The sequence below is a fragment of the Cervus canadensis genome, chromosome 7, assembly GCF_019320065.1.
Source record: "Cervus canadensis isolate Bull #8, Minnesota chromosome 7, ASM1932006v1, whole genome shotgun sequence".
Classification (NCBI taxonomy): domain Eukaryota; kingdom Metazoa; phylum Chordata; class Mammalia; order Artiodactyla; family Cervidae; genus Cervus; species Cervus canadensis.
This window is the reverse complement of record NC_057392.1, coordinates 56421111-56429985: the sequence shown is the minus strand read 5'-3', so window position 1 is coordinate 56429985 and position 8875 is coordinate 56421111.

Below are 8875 nucleotides of genomic sequence, written 5' to 3'. Positions count from 1 at the left end.
GGACCTAATGAAACTTAAAAGCTTTTGCACAACAAAGGAAACTATAAGCAAGGTGAAAAGACAGCCCTCAGAATGGGAGAAAATAATAGCAAACGAAGCAACAGACAAAGGATTAATCTCAAAAATATACAAGCAACCCCTGCAGCTCAATTCCAGAAAAATAAATGACCCAATCAAAAAATGGGCCAGAGACCTAAACAGACATTTCTCCAAAGAAGACATACAGATGGCTAACAAACACATGAAAAGGTGCTCAACATCACTCATTATTAGAGAAATGCAAATCAAAACCACAATGAGGTACCATTACACACCAGTCAGGATGGCTGCTAACCAAAAGTCTACAAGCAATAAATGCTGGAGAGGCTGTGGAGAAAAGGGAACCCTCTTACACTGTTGGTGGGAATGCAAACTAGTACAGCCACTATGGAAAACAGTGTGGAGATTCCTTAAAAAACTGGAAATAGAACTGCCATATGACCCAGCAATCCCACTTCTGGGCATACACAGTGAGGAATCCAGATCTGAAAGAGACACGTGCACCCCAATGTTCAATCGCAGCACTGTTTATAATATGCCAGGACATGGAAGCAACCCTAGATGCCCATCAGCAGATGAATGGATAAGGAACTGTGTACATTATACACATGGAAAATTTACTCAGCCGTCAAAAAAAATTCCATTTGAACAGTCCTAATGAGATGGATGAAACTGGAGCCCCTTATACAGAGTGAAGTAAGCCAGAAAGATAAAGAACATTACAGCATACTAACACATATATATGGAATTTAGAAAGATGGTAACGATAACCCTATATGCAAAACAGAAAAAGAGACACAGAAATACAGAACAGACTTTTGAACTCTGTGGGAGAAGGTGAGGGTGGGATGTTTCAAAAGAATAGCATGTATACTATCTGGTGAAACAGATCACCAGCCCAGGTGGGATGCATGAGACAAGTGCTCGGGCCTGGTGCACTGGGAAGACCCAGAGGAATCGGGTGGAGAGGGAGATGGGAGGGGGGATCGGGATGGGGAATAAGTGTAAATCTATGGCTGATTCATATCAATGTATGACAAAACCCAAAAATAAATAAATAAATAAAACAGGGAGTCCGAGTCCAGTCCCTAGTCAGGAAACTAGATCCTGCTTGCCTCAACTAAGAGTCTGCATGTCACGACTAAGGATCCTGCATGTGGAAACTAAGATCTGGCACAGCCAAATAGATAAATATTTTAAAAAATAACCAAAACACAGAAGAGACTGGGAATTGTCACCAGTGATGTATTCCAAGCCAGGTATCCCCCACCACATGGGGATTTCATTCTAAAGAGCATGGCCCTGCGCTCCTGAGTTAAGATGCCCTCCCTGTGGTCAATGATTGCCATTTGTAGCCCCACAGTGTCTATTATCCACCTCATGCCACTGGAGCAAATTATTCTCAAGTTAGGATGGAGTGGATCAAAAAATAGGCCCTTCTTTAGAAAGCCTTTTTAGAACATTTCTGGTTTGAATTCTTTGGTGTTTAGACTTCCCTGAGTGTGCTCCCACTTGGAGGTCTTGATCACTTAATCCCTTTGCCTTTCTTCATGGAATTAACTCTTGTTTGCTTCAAGACTTGTATAGGATGTCACATGCTCCAGGAAATGTTTGCTTGTTCCCTTTGGCCCCTCCATCTACCCAGGACTGGGGCTAATCCCTAGGCTTAACTTTTGTGCTTAGACTTATCACACAGTATTGTTATCTGCTCCTCAGGCAGGCGATATGATGTTTTTATGGAATTTAATTCTTAATCCCCAGCATTTAGCATAGTTCCTTTCACAGCTTCATTCACTGGAAAATAATTTAGGACATTACTTGAATGAAGGAACTTCCTTCTTACCCCACCCCTATCCCTACCCTATCACAGTCCTGCTCCATCTGTCTGTCCACAGAGAAGCCCAAAAATGTAAACTCGGGACATTCAAATGAAGATCATTTCCCAATGTTTTATACAATGCTGGTGTGAATACTACTTTTTAAAATTTTGGGGAGGGCAATGTGGTGAATCATAGCAAAAATTGTAGCATTAGGAATTGCCTTTAACCCTGTAAATTCCATTTCTAGCCATTTGTACTAAAAAAATAATTAAGGGTGTGAACAAAGGTTTACCCACGACAATGTTAAACGTCGTATTGTTTATAACAGCAGAAAATTGAAAACAATCTTTGTCTCTATAAGAGAACTAATTTCAATAATCAAATGAATTGTCAATGAACTACTATGTAGTAATTGAAAATTAAATTGTACAAGTAGGTTTGTACAGCTACAGTTTGACAATATATTAAGATGGGAATGATCTATTGTTAGATTTAAAAGCAACTTGAAATACAGTAACCACAGTATTATTTTATATAAAATGTATGTAATGGATGCATAGAAGAAAGTGTAGTGAAATATTCTTATCTTTTTTTGCTTTCTGTTTTTTTTAAGTTTTTCTAAAATGCACAAAAATTACTTCTAAAATATTATTTTAGCAAGAAAAATATTTAAGTGACTTGTAGTAAGTCATCCCTCCATCTAAAGCTCCATTAACAGGCATAAATGCTTTGGGATCAAAAGAAAAAAGAAAAAATTACCAAATATTAAGACTTGCGACTGTCTGGCCATACATCACATACGTGATCTCGTTTAGTCCTGTAAGATATACATATTGTCTCTGTTTATATTGGTGACAAAAATGAGTGCTGGAGAAAATAGTGTGCCTGAAACTACACAGCTAGTGACAGATTCTGACAGTTTCACCCAACCCTAAGCTCCAGCCTTTCCTCCACACCACGCAGCAGAAGCCTCACTTAAGAGCACCCACCCCTGAGGCCCGTGTCGGCACTGGGAAAGGTGAAAACAAATTCATTCCCAAGATCGATGTCCTCTAATGTAAACCCACCAGAGGTCAGGGACCCTTGCATTAGCAGAAGCTGTATCGAAGCTGAGGACGTGTCTATTGGTTTTGCCCTGTAGTTAATAATAGTCTATCTTTCTGAGTATCGACCCAACAAATTCCATGATGAAAGAGAACAGCAAACACCACGCACACATCTGGAAGTTCTCCGGGTTGGGGTGGGGAGGTGGGGTGGGTCTTGAGTTCAGCCCCTGCCAGATGTGAGGTTTCAGGAGGATCATCTAATTTCTCTGGACTTTGGTTATGCCATTAACAGAAAATGAGGGTTGGCCAGCCCAATCTCCATGTATAATGCTATTATTGGGAATGTCTCAAGCTACAAGCATTTGGCCCTCAAAAGTTGAATCTTCTCATTAGGAGATCACTTTATATTTAGTATTTTCTGTAATTTAGAGCTTAGTCAGCTTGGGCTGCTGTAACAAATACCATAGACTGAGTGGCTTAAACAACACAAATTATTTCTCACAGTTCTGGAAGTTAGAAGTCCTTGGCTAGAAGTTCAAGACCTAGATGTCAACCTGGATGGCTTTTTTATGGGCATTTTTCTCTTTTTTGGCCCTGAGGCTTGTGGGATGCTAGTTCCTCAGCCAGTGGGTAAAACGCAGTAGTAAAACTGTGGAGTCCTAAGCACTGGACCACCAGGGAATTCCCTGGTTGCGTTCTTGATGAGGACTCTTCCTGCTTGTAGACAGTCACCTTTTTGCTGTATCCTTCCATGATGCAGGGAGAGAGTCCTTGTTTCTTCTTCTTTTATCATAAGGGCACCAATTCCATCATGAGGGGTCCACCCCATCATGTCATCCAACCCAGTTACCTCTCAAAGGCCTCACCTTCAGTTACCATCACACTGGGATGGGGTCTTCAACATGTAGATTTAGGGGGACACATTCAATGTGCCCACTGGATAAATTCCATAGCATTTGGGCATTATGGCAAAGGATGCTGTTAATAATTTCCTACTTCTTAATCATTATCTGGTATTTAAATAACTAGCAACTTTATGTGCTTAGTCACTCAGTCATGTCCAACTCTCTGTGACCACATGAACTGTAGCCCACCAGGCTCATCTGTCCATGGGATTCTCCAGGCAAGAATACTGGAGTGGGTTGCCATTTCCTTCTCCAAGCAACTTTATAGTAGCTCTAATTTTTTATTTTGATTATCTTCAAAATTACAGTAGTACAAAGACCTCTCAGATACTCTTTGCCCAGGTTAACAAATTGTTGATATTTTATCACGTTCTCTTTCTACACACACACACACAGAGTCAGATTAATACTATTTTTTTCTTAACCACTTGAGAATAAGTTACAGATATCATCACTTTTCTCTTTATCCCTAAATACTTCAGGTCTATTTCCTAAGAGCAAGCACATTTTCTTACTGATCACAGAATAGTTATCAAATCAGAAAATTTAACATGTATATACTATTTTATAATTTATATTCCATTTGCAAAACTTGTCAATTGTCCCAACAGTGTTTTTTGAAGCAATCTTTCCTCCTTACCTCAAGGTTCAATCCAGGATCAAACTGGAATCACATATTGTCTTTAGTTATGAAGTCTTTTTAAAATCTCCTTTAGTCTAAAATCGTTCTTTGGCTTTTCTCTGTCCTTCTTGAGTTGCCATTGTGGAAGAATACAGACTAGTTTTGCTCAGGTGTGTCTAATCTTCCCTCGACACACATAGTGTGTCTAGAAATGTGTCTAATCTTTGCTTGTGATTAGCTTTAGGTTATCCTTTCTCCCTCCCCACAGGAACACCATGGAAGTGATGCTGGGTCCTCAGGAAACACATGGCATGTTTGTCCATTATTGGTGATGCTAATTTTGATCATTTGGCTAAGGTGGTGTCTTCCAGGTTTCTCTGCTTATGTAATTATAATTTCTCCCTTTACAAGGAATAGTAATCAATAAGCAGTTTGTGGGGAGATATTTTGAGACTATATAGATAACCTATTCCATATATAAAATTTTCACTCAGTTTTAATGTATACTAATGATTCTTGCCTTAATTAGTTTTTACATTGATGGTTATAATGTTGATTTTCTGGCTCTGTAATTTCATCTATATTTAGTAATTGGCATTTTATTGTAAGCAAACATTTTTCCTTCTTCCTTTTTTAGTTAGTATCAGTACAGACTTGTGGGTCACTAGTTTATTCAATAAGTTATAATTCAGTACTCTTATCATTTTGTTCTGATGCTCAGGCTGTCCCAGATTTGGCAATTGATTTCCTTCAAGTGATTCCTCTTTAAGTGAACTAATCATTCTTTCAGTAGGTGCTTACTTTCTGGCATGAGACCATCCTGTACTTTTTTCTTGGAATCAGTCACTTCTTCAATGGGTTTTTGCTTGCTTTTCATGGGAAACACTACTTAAAAATTGAGATCTGAGCACTTGATGTGCTCAATGCTACTGAGTACCTTTGCTTCTAGACCTTCACAGTAGACAAAATTGGAAAGAATAGTAATTTCATGTGGTTCAGCAGTCACTCACGCTGCCTATGTAGAACTATAAATTTATACTGCCTCCTCTGGTATCTTTCCAACTCACAGTGTTTTCTTGTCTTCGCCCATTTGCATTCTGCTCTCCAGTGAGAACCTGGCTTTCCAAACAGTAGAACAGTGTCATTTGCTCAGTATTACACCACACAACATAGTTTTAGGAATTACTACATTGATTCCACTATGGAAAAACAAACCTACTAAGGAGAGTTTCAAGATTTGATTGCATTTCTTTTTTTTTCCTAGACTGATAATATGCAATCAAAGAATTGAGTTCAAAAGTTACTTGGATTAATTCTCTTTTTTCCCTTTCACTGTGTCTGATATTCATCTGAAACACAGGGCATTTGCTTCCATTTGTATTCCATTTTAGCTCCCTCCTCTCAGTTTCATTGCATTAATTGTATTGTTTTGACTACTGAAAACATCAACATGATTCCAAAGGTCAAAATTATACAAAAAGGAATGCTCCAAAAGTAGTACTAGGAATTTTGAGTAATATATTTTTTCTCTCTTATTTATATCTAGAATTCTCTTTTAATTATTGCTATATATACCTCCGTCTGATGGGATTTGGTGAGAACTCCCATTGAACACACGTCTTTCTCACCCCTCTCAACTTTGGCTGTCCCATATCCCTTTTTTCTTTTCAGCTTTTACTGTGATATAATTAACACCAAACATTGTGTAAATTTTAAGATATACAACATGATGACTTGATATATACATGTTGCAAAATGAATAACCACAAGTTAGCTAACACATCTATCACCTAATATTCTTACTATTTTTCCCTTTTTTTGTGTGTGATGAGAACATTTAAGATCTAGTCTCTTAGCAACTTTGAAGTATACAGTACAATACTGGTAACTAGTAACCTTCATGTTGTACATTACATCCTTAGAACTTATTCATTTTATAACTGGAAGTTTGCCGTCTTTGATCACCATCACCCATTTCCCCAGCTTCCAACCCATATTCTTTTACTTCTTCATCAGGATCTCCTTAAACCCCAACATGCAGACCACATCTAGAAAGTAACTGAATCATAGCAGAACTTCCACTGAAAGAAGATATGTCAGAGCTGCAGCCCCTCTGTGAGAATGTGTCCTGAAACCAAGTTCTGGTCCTGTTAGCCTGGCAGATCTTCCACTTGGGGTATTAGAAAGGGCACATGCTGTGGAGTGACATGGTCATCACATGCTGCTGAAGGTAACTTCCAACAAGGCTTTACGAGGGTTGACTGTAGGTACCTCACACTCAGCAGTGCTGGCACGCTGTGGTGTTAATTCCCCTTCCCCTCCTTGGTCAGTGCAGGCGGTATTGGTTAGGGTAGAATTTAGCGATAAAACCACCCACCAGGAGGGAAATCCATGAGAACCAACACCTCTGGATGAAGGAAGCCATCTGCAGAGACTGCATCCTCCCAGCCTGCTTGTAACGGTGCTGATGAGATAACTTGAGAAGTGCCCAGGTCTGAGCAAGGTGCCCGGCAGCTCCTCAGAGATAGACTATCCCTAATTAAAACTTACCCTTCTGCCCAGGACCAGGTCTCTAATTCAGGAGCCAGGGTGTTTTCCCAGCACTGAATGCAAGCTATTGAAGGTCAAATGTATTGTTGCCTGGCATTTTAAAGTGACAGTGAACACTATTTGCAGGATATAAAAGGGTGATTGGAGAGGAAGAATTTGTCAGTGTTTGTCCAGCCTGCTGGGGAGATGCCAGAGAGGCATCCCTCTTCAGTATAAATTAACCTTCAGGGTCTGGTTTATACATCAGTTGTTTTTACACTGGGTTAGTGTGAGTTGGGCCCCAGGCCTGAGTGACCCTAGGTGCCCTGAAAAGTTGAGACATCCTTGATATTTCTTCATAAACCAGCACTGCTGTCTCCAATCTCCTTCATTTAAGGTGAGTGTGAGATGTGGTTTGGAAATCCTACCTGCCTTTCTTTAAGGGCCCCTTGTTATCTTTTCGAATCTCTTTGGTGACGTGCAGACCCAACTGTGTCCCAGGCACTTTATTTGTGTGGGATCCTGCCTGACCTCACATCCTTTCTATAGGTTAACTATGGCCTCAATCTATGAAGAGCTGATGAGTGATAGAGCTGGGATCACACCCAGGCTTGGTGCTCTTGGCCACAACACCATAGAGATTCTTGGAGAGGATCCCACTTTTGATGCTGTAAAGCAGCTTTTCCCTAAGGACATTTTGATACTGAAAGATGAGCTCTAAATCTTCTAAATTTTTTCATACATTGCCTACGTATTATTGATAAAAGTAAAAGAGAGAGAAGTCCCAGAGACGGGGAACTTTAGGAGACAGATTACCAGTGAAAGGCCTGAAGCTACTGGGTGGGTTGGGAGCAAGAAATATCATTTAGTTTATAGAGGAGGCAGCTGGAAGGGTTGGAAGGACAAAGAAAATAAATCACATAATCCACATTTTTTAATTTTTAACTGCTCCGGCTCCTGCTCCCTTGGGAAGCCCCCGCTTCCTCCCTATCTTGCCCATCAGCACACTCCTATTCATCCTTCAAGCCCCAGCCAGGATGTCACTTCCTTTCCTGACTTCTCCAGATTAGTTCCTCCCCCACTGCTTTCCTAGTACCCACTCATTGAAGACAAGAACTCTGCCTCCTCCTCTGAAGCCATACAGGCTAGATGCACACCCTGTTGTAAGACCTTGGGTAAGCTGCTTAACCTCTCTGTCCCTTGGTTTTCCTTATTTGAACAATGGGAATAATAGAGATACCTATAGCTCTGGGTTGGCTGAGGACCTTAAATGAGAAGAAGACAACAAAATATTTAGCACAGGGCTAGGTACACACAGAGAACTTAGCAGTGGAGCTTATTATGTGTAATGCCAAACCTTGGTAGCAAATGGATTAAAGTATTTCTGGAAGGAAGAGAAGATAAAAGGAGGAAAGGAGAAGGAAAAACAGACCAACCAGCTGTGGAGATCATCTTTAACAAGCACAGTGCCAGCCTGAAGTTTTGGAGCTGTGGCTGCTGCACGTTTTTCCTGAATACACAATCCACTTTCTCAGGTCAAGACTTGATAGCATATTTCTACCTCCCCAGAAACCTAATCCCATGAACTGAGCCTCTCATAGCTGCAGCAAACAATGCCTCACCTGGCTGACCTCCCCCTATTATAAAGTCAACAATCCTATATCGCTGCCCTGAATCACACCATTGTCAGGCGGTGGGTGGACTGGGAACCTGGGAACCGCCCCCTCCTGGCTCAAGGATAATCAGCTCTGTTTCTCCTAACCTGACTCGCTTAGTGGTGACTCCATTCAGGTGGGCTGGGAAAAGTTGGTCAGCAGAGTAGCATGGGGACTGTCCATGTGAGAGCACATGAGGACCACAAGGACAGTTACGGCTGTGACAGTAGACATTGTCCGCATGTTCTATGCATCAGGG